Genomic DNA, 15,815 nt, shown 5'->3' with positions numbered 1-15,815 from the left:
GGGCAAAGTTTATTAAGCTGAAATGTTCTGTTACTCGTCCAAGAAACTTCTTTAGTCAAAATGAAAATTGTTTGGATAGGCATAGAATCAGAGGGTCGTTGGAATGTACTAACTCTGCCCTACTGACCACAAGCTGTTTCCCCCCAAAATGATATGCACTTTGTAAAATAAAAACTTGATTTGCAGGCCAAAAGTATCTGAAAAGGTTAAATCATGGAAACTATGATCTACGCCTAACCCAAAAAAATTTGCAGTCAGTATGGCAGAGTTAATACATTCCAATAATGCTCTGACTCTATGCCTAACCAAAAAAATTTAACTAACTGAAGAAACTACTTGGATGAGTAACGAAACGTCAGCTTAATAAAAGTTTAAATCAGCCATGATTTAAACTTTTTATATACTTTGGTCCAGGATGATTATGTCTTCATTTAATATTTTTCTTTAGTTCAATATAAATCTTTGTACATGTAATATTACACAATTAAACAGCTACAAGTAAGAATCCCATAGAGCTACAAGTAATCCTTGACTTATGATTGGTCATTTAATGACTGTTTACAGCCAACAGCCTCAGAACTGGCTATCATAAAATGTTGTGCAAGCCACTAGTCACATGACCATATCTTGGGTGCTTGGCAAACTATTTGCCTTTATGACTGGTATAAATTTATGACTTTCAGAATGCTGACTTTTGGAGGGGGAAATGCTAGCAAAAGTCAGCGTTCCAAAACAACAGCGTTCACTAATGTTTTGACCATATTTGAGGTCCATTCATTCAACACACTGAGGCGCAGAACTCTTAAGTCTGGCAAAAGCTCAAGCAGATGCCATCATTCTTTCCACTGAGGCAAGGACAGACCCAGGCTCTCCATTTAATGACCTGTGAGGTTGTTTAAAAACCACAACTGCAAGAGCCAGGATTGCCATTCTTCAGCAAAGCAAATGTGGCACCTCGCTTAACAACCACTTCACTCCATGTCCATGATTCCGGGCCAATTACGGTTGTAAGTGGAGGACTACCTCTGCTTATTTTAATAAATATATTCTGTTTAGCAACTGTAACATCTTTAATAGGAAAATTCAAGCAAGCAAGTAATTGTTCATAGACCCAATCTGTTTAATATAAATAAGTGTAAAGTGATAAATATTTTGTGTCCCCCCCCCCGCTCCAAACAAGTCTATATTCCCCCATATGTAGATGACTTTTGAATTTACAAGACTGTAACTTAGCAGGAATATCAAACACACATCTACCCCAAAGAGCTACGCTTGAAGTCATTGCAAAGAGACTGAAGTAAAACTGACACTGACATTGACACAATAAAACTCAAATACTGTCTACAAATCTGTGATAAGACCACACATGGAATACCTTAAGAAGGATGTGTTAGAGGTAGAAAAACTACCACAAAATGGATTAGAGCAAACAATACCATTACAAAGAAAGCCTATAACAGCTGAGACTCTTCAGTGTGAAATGGAGGAGGGTAAGGGCAAACATGAGAGAGGCACATAGATGGTCTGCTATAGAAATCAATCAATCAAACAAACAAACAAACAGATAAATACTTGTAAATACGGTACTGTAAATGAAGAGATTTTCCTCTCCCTTTCGTCACACTATTGAGAGCTTAAATAGAGGGGAATTCAGAGCCCACTAAAGACATTTTTTACAAGGTACATAACTAATCTGTGGATTTTGCTACCAACAGTTGCAATCATTAAAATCAATTGGATAGTTTTAGAAAGGGACTCTACAGGTACAAAGAGAACCAGGCAATCAGTGGCTACTGATGGTCATTTATTACTTTCTGAATCATGCAGAATGTCCTTTAAATATTGGTTTCCAGGAAGTGACCGTGAAAGAGGTTATTGTCTTCCAAATGCCCAAATGCCTCCAGTTCTGTACTTTATAAAGTTCAATGCTAGTTTAGATAGACTTAGGGGTGGGTCCAGGAGAATTCCTTATGTTTTTATAACCTAGATTTCCTTTACATAATATTCAGATAAATAATACTAAAAATGATTGAAAATAATTGTGGACTATTGAATTCTCAACTATTTGAAGCTCAATCTCAACAAAAGTTAAAATTTGGTAAATACTTTTGTTTTCTATTTAATATTAAACTTGGACCAACAGTGTTAATAATATTGGACTAAATTGTAAAATACAATATTTCTTCCCTTAAATAAAAGACATCAGGTCCTTGACCCCCCCCCCCCCAAATTACCTTGTGTATACGTAAACCAAGAAATCTATGAAAAGCACATTGGTTAATTTAATTACTCATAAAATATGTATTTTCTGATCTACTGTTGACACTGATAAACTTTGACCCATTATTTTTCTCTTGCATTTTTCATTCAAAATATGAAAAGCACTCTTCAGTTTTAAATATGACTTAGATTGACAACCTGAACTTCCAGCTCAGGGTTAAAGGCAACTCCAAGCACATTGTTTCAAGACATAGCTGGGACTAGATCATAATGGATAATATTAGGATAATATTGAATAAACTTCACTGGCCTCGGATTCATTTCTGTGTACAATCTAAATGCTGGAATTCACTTTCAAAATTCTGCATTCAATGTGATTTCAAAGCCTAAAAATAGTAACTTAATTATAACCCATTTTACATCAGATACTTCTGGCTTCTGCTGGTACATATGTGAAGTGATCCAGTGGTGGGATTCAATTTTTTTTTACTACCGTTTCTGTGGACGTGGCTTGCTGGGTGTGGCATGGCTTGGTGGACATGGCGTGGTAGGGGAAGGCTACTGTAAAATCTCCATTCCCACCCCACTCTAGGGAAAGGTTACTGCAAAATCCCTATTTCCTCCTGATCAGCTGGGAGGCTGAGAAAGATGAGAGCAGGGCCAGTCAGGACCAGTCAGAGGTGGTATTTCTCTGAACTACTTAAAATTTCTGCTATCGGTTCTCCAGAACTGGTCAGAACCTGCTGAATACCACCTCTGGAATGATCAGAAATAAAGTTATGGAATAAAATACTAGATTCCCAACAATTCATATTATAATGGCAAACAAAGGATTGTCAAAAGATTGTGTGGTAGTCTTTTTAGCAAAGTCTTAAACAGTGGTTATTTGTCCTTATAGTTAATTAATACCTGCAAATAACAAAAGTTAGCCATACAGTTTTATAATATGGGAATTTCCCAGATCTGAGGCTATTTGAAGAAAATTGGTTGCTTTAGAGTTATATTTGTATTTGGACTATTTCTCTCCAGTTGTATCTACTCATCCTGTCAGATCGGACAGGAGAGGCATTCTCTGGGAACATTTTCAGTTGTGGTTTCCACTCTTTAGAACAGTGATGGTGAACCTATGGAACGTGTGCCAGAAGTGGCAAGCAGAGCCATCTCTCCGGGCATTCCAGCCATCGCCTGTTGCTCTTCCGGGTTCCGGTGCGCCAGCCAGCTGGTCTTTGTGCACATGGGAGCACATGAAACTGAAACAGCAGTTCCCTGGCACGCATATGCACTGGGAAGCTGACCTTTCAGTTTCTGGCACGTGCATGCAAACCGGCCAGATGGTCTTTGCACGTGCATGCGCACCAGAAACCAGAAGACCAGGTGACCGGCATATATGCGCAGGCCAGCAACTGGAAACTGCTTTTTGGGTTTCCGGTGCTCCCGGGCATGCGCACCAGAAAGCTGCTGTTCTGGTTTCTGGTGCTCCACCATGTGCGTGCGCTCCCGTTTCACCACTTGTTCACCAACTCTGCTCTAGAACAACATTCCACCAGAGATTATATTTGCCTCAACCCTATTGGCCTTTTGTAAGACCTTAAAGTTTTCGTTTTTTATACTAAGCATAGGGACCTGGCAGTAGGGTTGAGTCCGGGTCATTACTAATTGTTGTATTGGTTGGTCTTTTGTTCTAGCTATTATACATGTAGTCCTCAACTTACAACAGTTCATTTAATGACCATTCAAAGTTATCATATCACTGAAAAAAGTGACTAACGACTGTTCTTCATACTTACAACCATTACAGCATCTCCAGAGTCATGTGATCAAAATTCACACACTTGGCAGCTGACACATGATGGTTGCAGTGTGCCGGGGTCATGTGATCCCCTTCTCACAAGCAAAGTCAATGGGAAGCCAGATTTACTTCACAACTGTGTTACTAATTTAACAAGTACAGTCATTCACTTAACAACCGGGGCAAGAAAGATCGTAAAATGGGGCAAAACTCAACAAATGTCTCACTTAGCAACAGAAATTTTGGGCTCAATTGTGGCCATAAGTTGACTACCTTTATATGTTATTTATTAGTTTGTTATAATAATTTATCTTGTTTTTAATCATTGTTACTTACCCAGTGATATATCTTAGATAAATGGAATAAATAAATAAATTTTAATATTTTTAAAAACGTATCTAAACGTTTTCTGTATGAAATATAGTACAAATGACAAAATGCAAGCTTAGACCACATTGAGGACAATGTAATTATTATACAGATCACATTATTGTAATGATTCATGAAATAGTTAGTCTTTCTGCCTGCAATCTATTTTAATAAAATGCCCCTAGCTATCCCCTAGATACTTTCATTATATATTAACTTCTGTATGCAATTGGTAACTATATTGCTCATTTATGTTCAAGCCATGACACAAAAGATGAATTGATAGTGTTTATTAAGAGCTTGGACTCAAATCTGATCTGGAACAAAAAGGGTAAGGTCAACTTTTGCTAAATACTGACTTTCTTATATCCTTCTCTTTCTAAATAAAACAACCTATTTATATAACAGCCAACACAGTTCTGTTCAGTTATTCTGTTTGGCTTCTTGATTACACATCTGCTCTGTGTAATTTGTATAGCAGCATCTTTACTAAGAGTTATATGATACCCAGTATCATGAAAGATTCTTTATATCTGCTAAACCATGGAGGCATTTTTCTGTGATAATATGGAACCATCAATATGCCTGAATCAACACAATTGACTATTTGTAATTTTTTACATGGTTTTAGGTCTAGGATGGTTCTTTGTGGATTTGTTACTATCCTACTGAGTGCCTTATCATTTCAAAGTGAGCTACTTTATGTGACTATTGGGTCTGGATATGAATGGCTTTTTGGCACTGGTTTAACGTAGGTATTATTTCAATCCAGCCTCTCTTCTGATGTTTTCCCTTGTTCGTGTTAATTGAACCTATAAATAATCTTCAAATTCATTCTTTTTTGGCATTGTATCTGCTCTTGAATTGTTTTTGTAACTTTGCACATTTTAGCCATAGATTTATGATTTTTGCATTTGTACCAGAAATTTACCTATTTCTGCCCATGTGCTGGATATTTTTATAGCCATGCTTTATTTTTCCTTGGCTGCATTGTTTGGGTGCACTTTGCCCTGTTTCTAAGCTTTTTGCCTGCTGTTGGTTCCTTTGCTAAAGCCAAAACCATGTTTCTGACTAGAATCTGTTGGTTTCTTTCTTTTCCAGAAGTCTGTACTGAAACCATTATTGTAACATAACAATTATATATATCATTTGAAGAAAAAAATGGAGCTTATGAGTGACTTTTGCTGTTTCGTATATAACAATAATAAGTTCACCTCTGTTAGTAAGCAATCTTGTACATACTTGTGTCTTATGTTTCAAACAAAGAGTAATGTATTAGGTGGATTCATAGCAAATGGAAAGCCATATGTAAAGAATGTTCATTGGGAGATCTCCAGCAAACTGGAAGGAGGGGACCTCAAGCTAGTTGTCACAAGGTTCAGTCTTGATTTGGTTATTCTGTTAGTGACTTGAATGAATAGAAGGAGAATAAGGACATATGGCTGCTAAAAAGAAAATACCATTATGGATTAAAACATTTAGACAGTTTCCAAATCATTGAAAGCAATAGCTGTATTTTCTAGTGGTCAGCCTTCTCTCTGAGTAATGTGTTTAATTCTGGAGATTATGACCTAAGAAAAATCTAGAAAAAATGGAAAAATAACAAAGAGCCACAAGAACAAAAGGTAGACTGGAAACAATCTTACAAATACCATAGATCCTGAGATGACTAAGTACAGGTAGTTCTCCATTTACGACCACAATTGAGCCCAAAATGTATGTTGTTAAGTGAGCAATTTGTTAAATGGCTTTACCCAGTTTTACGACTTTTCTTTCCAATTTGTTAAGCGAATCACTGCAGTTATCAAACTAATAACTTGGCTATTAAGTGAATCTGGTTTCCCCACTGACTTTAGTTATCAGATGATCACAAAAAGGGATCACATGGCCCCAGGACACTGCAACTATCATAAATATGAATCAGTTGCCAAGCATCCAAATCTTGGTCACATGACCATGGGGATGCTGCAACAATTGTAAGTATGAAAAAGTCATAGGACACTGTTTTCAGTGCCATTGTAACTTTGAACAATCACTACACAAACTGTGGAAATCAAGGACTACCTGTATAGATTATTTACCCTTGATAAATTTCTGTATCTGTCAGACTGAGCATTGCATGTAACAAATCTAAACCCTTCTTCCTTCAAAACATTCCCTCTTGAGTTCTGAAGCTCATTCAGTAAACAACTTTAAAAAAAAAACTTCATGTGAAACATTTCATAACCTCCCATCTCAAGCATTTAAAAAATACAACAACAACAAAAACCCTCACAGCCCAAGCTGTATTAGCAGTTTTAGTTTTCCAAGAATTAATCTATAATTATTCATTAGTAAACAAATAGAGCTAATTGCATTTTATCCTGTCTTTTTTTGGAACCTTTTCCTCTTTAATAAATGTTTGATGCAGATGGCATAACTATTAACTGCTGATTGATGAAACACTCTCAAGACAACATTTTGAATTCAGCTTTCCTTTTCTCATTTTCCCCCTTGAGTGTAATTCAGTTTGGTATACACCATTTTTCAATTATTTGGAATTATTTGCTCCGTTAATTGTTTTCAATTGTTATGTACCGGTAATCTCCTTGCCCCAGAATATTTTTAAGAGCAAAATAATTTCCACTGAAAATTCAGAAATATATAAAGAAAATAACTCTCAATGGTCAGTCACATCTGTCTTCTATCTTTCACAATTTGTACAGTATTATGCACAGGTACCTCAGAAAACAAGTCATCCATTACAGAGAACATCTGCACAAACTGGGAAAGTAATAATGTGGGATCCATTTACAGTAAGAGCTTTATATATCTTCCTTGGTTAAAAATTGGTATGTCTCTTAACTCTGCTATTAATTTTCCATACCAACAATCTAGGGCCATGATGGAGAACCTCTCTGTGGGCACACATGCTGTCGCCAGTTGCTCCTCTGGTTTTTTGTGCGCCACATGCGTACCAGCCAGCTGGTCTTCATGGGCATCGGAGTGGCAGAAAACAACCTGAAACATGCCCCCAAACCAGGCTGTTTTTGGGGCCTTTTGGGGGCCACTTTTCAGGCCATTTTGTGACTTTCTTTTCAGCAAGGTTGACATAATTATATATATGAGAGACACAATCCTACTAACCTTTTACCAAATTCCTTAAGAAGCAAAAATATACAGCGAGGTATTCACTATGGAATAAATTGAAAAATACTTTTTGAAAATCATCTTTCTTGCACTGTATTGGTTTTCTGTCCTTAAATATTATATTTCAATCTTCTTTTTTTCTCATTAATTTTTATTTTTATTCAGACAATTAAAATACAAAATTCTTCCTACTGAATAAATCCACACTTAAATCTGTAAAGAGTTTCTTTGGGGAAGAGAATATTATTTATTTCTTAGCCGCACCCTCTCCCGCACCCTTATATCTCCTATGATTAGCAAAATGATGTAACTATAGCAGTTTGATTCAGGTTCCTAATTAGCATAGTTGCGCTGACTGAAGCAAATATCTCTGTGAAAAATAATGCTTCTTTTGTAACAAGCCTGAGTCTTGATGCTATTTATTAATTTTTTTCTTCATTATTTATTTATTTATTGCAATGTTTTTATAATTCTAGGATGCTAAAAGCACCCCAAAATTCAAAAGCAAAAATTAAAAGGACTATAGTAATAACAGAACCACTTAAAACATTCATAAAATATATGGCATGCCTAGATGTATAAAAACAAAATATATGTTTTATCTAGATAGGTTGGACTCAGCTGGCATCCTGTCTTTAGCATCTGGAGAAGAACTAGGTTTCAACGGATAGCAAGTTGGAATCTTCAGAATCAGGGGTGAAGGTATGTGATGGTCGGATAGATAAGCTCCAGGGTTTTAACCCAAATTTAAGTTGCAGTTTTAAATCATGATTTGCCTTGCAACTAGCAAGCATAATTGTTGATTTTGTTGAAATAGGAAACTAGTTGATTAAACATTGACTACTATACACTAAGAAAAGAGAAGTAAAATTCTCTAGAAGTATCATAATAAGCTTCTACGTATCAAATTATTAATATACAAGACTTGTTGCACAATCTGGGGGTCCTGTAACAAACTTCAGTTGGTGCAAAATGCAGTGACATGGGCAATTATGTTTGCACCTAGATTTGCACATCTCTGCTTCACAAGCAACATTGGTTACCAGTTTGCTTCTGAGTTCAATTTAAGGTGATGATGATGACCTGATTTAAAGACCTACAAGGCAGGGAGCTATGCTATTTGACGAATTACCTTCCCCCAATTATGTAAGCCTATCCATCAGAGGCAGAAGAAGGACCTTGTTGTGGATTCCATCAATGAGACAATGCCACCTGACAGAACACAGGAGGAAATTATTTTCTGATTCGGTACCTGCTCTATATCATTCCCCCTGACCTGGAGGGTCTTCTTTAGATAACTGAAGACATATTTTTTCCCTTCTGGATCAAGGAGTGGTGATGTGGGGGTTATTCCTTTCCGTAAGAACCTGAAGACCTGGCTCTGCCAGTTAGCTTGAGGCCCCGATGGGAGAATTTCACACTGGAGGTGGTTGATCAACTAACAGCAGTTCCCACCTCCCCTTTCTTACTTTTCTGATTTATATGTCAACAGCATTCAAAATATATCTGATATTATCCCTCATGTATTTCTTCACCATGAACCTACTCTTTGATTTACAAAGAGAGGAAATATCCAACTCATCCTTCATTGTACAGATCTATTTCCTCTACTGAATATTAACTTTTTGCAGTAAAGAAACGAAATTGAATTAATACATTCAGATAATAACTTTGAAAAGTATCTATAGTCAAGGCTTTCAGGAACCTCAAATAGGCAGATGGCACAAAACCAGGAGAGCCAACTGATAGAAGATAGAATTAGCCTGAGTTGACAATTTAAAAAAAAACCTTTAAAATATTTTTAACAAATGCAAAAAAAAAAGTATTTCAAAAATAATATTATATAGGGTAGGATACCCATGTCTCCAGTAATACATGTGCTTTAGTCAGTCACACATTTAATATAAGTCAACAGTCTAATAAACATAATTTTAAATTGTTTCAACAGATGTTTACAGAATTATTAGTTCTGCTCTGTTGTGCATTAGGCCATGTTTGGAATATTTAGTCTCATCCTGGGAACCACATTTCAGGAAGAACACTGATAAATGGGAGACTACTTGGAGAGCAACAATAAGAATGGTGAGGGGAAGTAAATTTTACAAGAGAGCGGATAGAAGAGCGGATCCTAGAGAAGATTAAGTGAGATATTAGAGTGGTCTCAAATATCTATAAAGTCATGCAAAAGTGTTGTTGTTGCTATTCTATTTAAATTTATAGCACCAATAGCTACCAAAATATCACTGGCGCATAATAAAAAGAATTGAATTATTTTCTGATGCTTTTTCTTATATTGCATCTTGCACTGCATTTTCTTTACTGAGCAAAAACTTTGGCTAGATAACTTAGAATCAGCAACAGGCTCTACCCATGGTGCTAAGATCCAAAACAATTAAAAGCATGCAGCATGTGGGTGCCTACTGATGCAACCTTTTCTTTCTTATCTTACCCAAATTCAGGAGCTTCCTTTCAGTTTGAAGCCCACAAAGCTATATAAAAATTGCAAATTACATTAGTAAGTCGACTCAATAAATTCACAATTAACTGCCTTCCTTATATTTATACGATACAATTTTCTTTCCTATAATTAAAGAATTGATCCTTATTGTTCTTTCTTCGACATTCTCTCACTTGGCATTTATATCACTGAAAAAGAAAAATTACCCTATTTGTTTGCAGTGTTTAAACCATAAATCAAATCCAAAATCTTAGATTCAGTGTCTTTAAAGCTAAAAAGTTATGCTAAACTGAATACTTAAAATTTTAGCTAACCAATGCAGATGATAGCAGATGCTCTTTTCTTACTTTAATTAATTAATCTTTGACTTCAATTGCACAATATGCTACTCTAAAGCATGTAAACCAGAAATTTGTTTTCTAAAAGCATTATTTAATTGCTGACCATTATGGTAAGTATTAAACATGTATGAGGACTATATTTCACCTACAAGTTTGTAAGAGAGAACTCAAGTTGTTTTATAACATATAGTCCCCAAATCCAAAAATCCAGTAAAAGATCAATCATATTCATGGTGCAGCTCATATCTGATTAAAATCAACAGCAGCACAATAGTTAATTGAAATGCATGTATACTCAAGCTCCATGGTACACCAATTGGCTGCCACAGGTCACCATGTGTGACAGCAGAGTAAAAACCGCCAGTTCTGCATGATGAATAGGTTGTGCCAATAGTTTATCACAATTGATTCCATATAACTGATACTTTAGATGCAAAAAGCAAAGTCTTCAATGATTTTTGAGGGCAGCACTTTGAAAACAATATAACTCTTTGAAACACCATTGATACCATAAACTTTAAAACTGTGAAAGTAATCTCCCTATTTCCAAGGTTAGTACTGAGAAGAGAATTTGGGCAATGAACCAAGGGCCCAAGGATAAATCATATTCTTTGGCCATTTATCATAGATTGCTTCTTTGCTATATTACTGCTTATATCAATAATTTAATGTTATAACATATAATATAGCTAGTTTGATCTAGTGGTCAAGGCACCAGGCTAAAAACTGGCAGACTGTGAATTCTAGTCCCACCTGAAGGCATAAAAGCCATCTGGGTAAATTTGAGCCAGTCACTCTCTCAGCCTAACCCACTCACAGGATTATTGTTACAGGGAAAATAGGAGAAGGAAGGAGTATGAGGTATATTCACTGCTTTGAGTTATTTGCAAAAATAATAAAGGCAGGATAAATATAAATAAATAAAGTATGAGTTTATATGGTTAATTTTATTAATATCTGAGGGTTATGAACTTGTGGATTTTTCTTTTCTCCCTATTTTCTCATCCTTTACCTTTTGGGGGGATTGATTTGTCAAAAAGGAGCATCTAGGGGAATATGATTTGTGAATATGATTGTACTATAAAGTTCTTCCCTTCCCTTCCCTTTCTTTTCTGAAAGTCACTACATGAATAATAACAGATGAACAAAGCATCTTTCTATACTAACACTTCTTTTTACATAGAAGAAAAGGACAAAATAGATATTGTCACAGCTACCTTCCTATACTATTATCTATTCCCAGAAACAACAAAAATACCTAATAAATTTTGGGACAGATATATCAAACTATAGATAATAGTTTATAAGCTTTTATGCTAGTCGTCTTCTCATCCCTTTGTAGGTATACTTAAGTATTATCTCAAGCAACAACTCTTGATTATTTGGAAAACCATTGTGTGAGAAATTATTGGTATGAGTATATAGATTTCCTAATTGAGATGATGTGAATTAATAGAATATGCTGTATGTAGCTTGGGGGTTAAACTGTGGAGTTCTTGATGCTCTGTATTGAAAATGTTACTTAGTTGGGTAATGAAATATCTACAAGTAAACAACCAAGCTCAGAGAGCCCAAAGACTCCACAAATGTGATACTACATTCAGAGATAAAAGAGGATATAACTTTCCAATATTATAATTTGTCATAAAGTTATTAAGTTCTATATCATAAAGTTTGGTGTAGTGGTTAAATGATTGGATTAAAATAAGGGAGACAAAATATTCCAATTTCCCTTTACCACGAAAGCCAGCCAGGGAATATTGAGCTGGTAGCCTGTGCTTGATCTGCATTTGGAAATTAACATCTGGAAGAGGGGCTGCTTAGAGATGCTACTGTAGCTCTTTCTATTCACTCTTGCAAGCTGTAAGAATGAAAACTTCCATCTCTAACTCCAGTTACCCTATTTTTTCATAGCAGATGCCCATTGCCTGCTAGATACTTAATCTTCATTAATAGCTAGCCTCCCTTACTTAGTTTATCACTAGGCAACTCTGGAGGGAGGGGGGAAGAGAAGTTGTAGGCAATGGTGAAATTCAATTTTTTTTTACTACCGGTTCTGTGGGCATGCCTTGGTGGGCATGGCAGGGGAACGATACTGCAAAATCTCTATTCCCACCCCACTCCAGGGGAAGGCTATTGCAAAATCTCCATTCCTTCCCCACTCGAGGGAAAGGATATTGCAAAATCTCCATTCCCACTCCTCTCCAGGGCCAGCTAGAGGTGGTATTTGCGGTTGTCCGAACTACTCAAAATTTCCACTATTGGTTCTCCAGAACCTGTCAGAACTTGATGAATTTAACCCCTGGTTGTAGGGCTATAAAAAGTAACGCCTTTGTGAATCAAGTTGTGAAGATCCTCCCTGCTTCTCAGGATCATGGTGGCAATAGGTGAAAGACCTCTGCTGCTGTAAATAATTAATGGGAACAATTTATATAAAAATGATGCTGTTTTGGTCTTGGCACCACATGTATTGTCCACCAGTTTGAATATCTGACCTGCAAATCCTAAATTAGTTGGCCACAGAAGTACTTCGGAAAACAGCCCGCCACTCTCTCTTAGCCCAACTCACCACACAGGGTTGTGGTTGAGAGGGAAATAGGAGGAGGAAGCATTATCTATGTTGCTAGAATTGCACAAAGTAAAGGTAGGATATAAAGCTAGTAAGTAAGCAACTGCAATTAGAATTTCAGAAAGAGAAAACAAGACAATAATTAAAGCCTATTTCACAAACTACAGTTCCAATCTTCAGAATAACTATTCTATTTCTGATTTTTTTAAAAAGGATCTTGTTATTTAAAAAGTAAACACATCTTACTTGATTCATGGGCAATTAGGAACTTTAGCATTGGTTTATTTTGTTTTGTTTTTGCCCCTATGAAGAGCAGAGACAGAGGTTCTGGAAGAACCACTGATTGCATCTTTCTGTCCTTCAATTCTTTATGGGAACATCTGAAGTTCACAAGCAGAAAGGACTCCATAAAGGCTTCTTGATTTATTGATATTTTAAATGCTAACTTATTTGGGACAAAAGTCCATTTCCTTGGAAGATGAACCCTTATGTTAAGTATGTTTGGTAATTTAAAAGTTATTTATTTTTCAAAAATGTATGTTGAACCCAGCCTTTTTTCCAGTTTGGCATTATGATACAGATCCTTTTCTCAACTGCATGCAACACATACATCACCAGGTATTTTTAATTTGTGGTATTCAATTGTCCTTTGTTAATTTTTTTTAAAGTGAAAAAAAATAGCTATTAGAATACTTCAATGCAATGTCACATTGTTTATTACATTTTAGATCATTTATTTTTCTTAGAAATCAAGGAGGAGGATTTCTTTACCTCAGATGAAAGAAAATCAAGAAGAGGCGTTACTGAAGTTGTTAAAAATATAAATAATTCTTATTAGAAAGGGGATGAGCCATTTTGAAATAAAAATTACAATATTTTTTCTCAGAGGATTAGCTCCTCTCTCCATTGTTTTTTTAAATCCTACCTTTATCTCACCTTTAGTTGCTTCAATAAGTTCTTATAATAATGTTCAGTGAATGATAATCCCTTCAGATGCAAAGTTTAATTAACTGACCATTTTTTAAAAATGTACCTGAATAATGGATTGACTATACAATGAAGTAGTGGTAAAGACTGAAATTGGAGGCAAGGCTGTAAAAGTAGAAAATATAATTCAAAATCAGTTACACTTCCAAATGAAAACACAGTTTCAATCTGTTAATTAACCAACTAATTCAATTAATTTAATTAGTTTAAACTAATTAACCAAAACTAAAAATAAACTAAAAGTAAACAAGCCAAAGTCATCTTGTAGGCAGACAAGTGGAATAAAAATGTAATAAATAAATAAATAAAAATACTTAAAATAAATAAATAAAATAATTCCAATTATGTTTAGTAAGAATGAAGCACTAACAACAAAACCAAATAATATAAACAAGACTGTGCTGAAAGATCAAAATTTAGGATCTGTTAGATCTGGGCAACGAGAGAACAGACTGCGGACACGAAGTGACTTAACAGCTCTTTATTAGTAGTAATAGTGATCCAGCTTGCTCTGTGGTCGGAGGGTTCCCCTTTTATAGTACTCGGGTACGCCTCTTGACCAATCAGAGTAATACCTGTTTCCCGCTGTAGCAGCGGACCAGAGAGGAGACTTCCTCCGATATATGTTAATATCTAACACCCCTCCCCTCCTAGACGGAACGTTGCGGTTAGTAACATAGTCCTTTAGATACGTTGGTGTTTGTCTTGCTCGGGAGGAGCGTCGCAGTTCGGGTTGGTTAGAAGTGGTTGCAGGATCGGGTGCTTTTCCTGTTTCCCGTTCGGGAGGTTTTGTGCCTTCGTTGCTAGGGCGTTCCGGAGTCTGCTCGGTTGTGTTGTCTGGGGTTTGCTCTGCTTCGTGCTCGATCCCTTGTTCCGACCTGGGTTCGCAGGTGTCGTAGTTCTCTATGCTGGGGCTCTCGAGTGGCTGACTTTCCGTTGGCTGGAAACTCTCGTCTTCGGTTCGAAGGTCTGAATGTGCTAGGCGACCCCGAAGTTGATCGATGTGCCTTTTCCAGTTCCGCCCATCTTCCAGCTCCAGCAGATACGATCGTGGACCCGTGATGCCAATGACCTTGGCCGGCATCCACAATGTTCCCCCTGCATAGTTGTGGGCGTATACTGAATCCCCTATGCTAAAAGACCGAATTTTGCTTGTGGAGTCTGGGGGAGCTGTGGCAGAGTAATTTGGGTGAAGACGGTCCAGGTGAGACCGTAGACGGCGGCCCATGAGTAGTTCAGCGGGGCTCCTACCCGTTGTTGCGCTTGGGGTAATATGCTGAATTAAGAGGTAATGGTCAATGCGTGTTTGCCAATCACCTGGACCCATCCTAGCGAGGGCCTCTTTTGCGAATCGCACCATTCTCTCCGCCTGTCCGTTTGATGCCGGATGGAATGGCGCGACGAGGGCATGCCGAATTCCCTGACCTGCTAAAAACGTTTCGAAATGCATGGCCGTGAATTGGGGCCCGTTATCGGAGACTAGGAGGTCGGGCAGGCCTTGAGTGGCGAAAAGTCACCGTAGAACCTTAATGACTGCCTCTGCCGTGGTTGAAGTCATTAGGACTACCTCTAGCCATTTGGAATATGCATCCACAACTATAAGGAAAGTCTGACCTTGGACTGGCCCTGCGAAGTCGATGTGTATTCTCGACCAGGGTGCTTTCGGCTTTTCCCATTCCGTGGCGGGTGCTTCCGGGGGTGCTGGTCTCGATTCTTGGCATGGATCGCAAGTGGCCACCCACTCCTCTATCTCTTTGTCCATGTTTGGCCACCAAACGTAACTTCTCGCCAAAGCCTTCATTCTAACGATCCCCGGATGCCCGACATGTAATGCATCTAACACATTTTTTCGTAAAGCATAAGGAATAACAACTCGATCCCCCCACAATAAACAACCTTGTAACACTGAGAGTTCGTCCCGTTTTGACCAAAACACTTTGAATTCTGGGCCCA

The 15,815-nt window shown here is 37.1% G+C and overlaps 1 protein-coding gene across 11 annotated transcripts in view; it reads right to left on the bottom strand.

Moving 5' to 3' along the window:
- The window catches only part of ANKS1B (ankyrin repeat and sterile alpha motif domain containing 1B), a 300,024-nt gene that overhangs the window by 70,336 nt on the left and 213,873 nt on the right, over positions 1-15,815 (bottom strand). The gene's annotated exons all lie outside the window — the stretch shown is intronic.

This window comes from Natrix helvetica (genome assembly GCF_964273705.1).
Source record: "Natrix helvetica genome assembly, chromosome: 6".
NCBI lineage: Eukaryota > Metazoa > Chordata > Lepidosauria > Squamata > Natricidae > Natrix > Natrix helvetica.
This window is presented reverse-complemented; position numbering and strand designations above follow the sequence as displayed.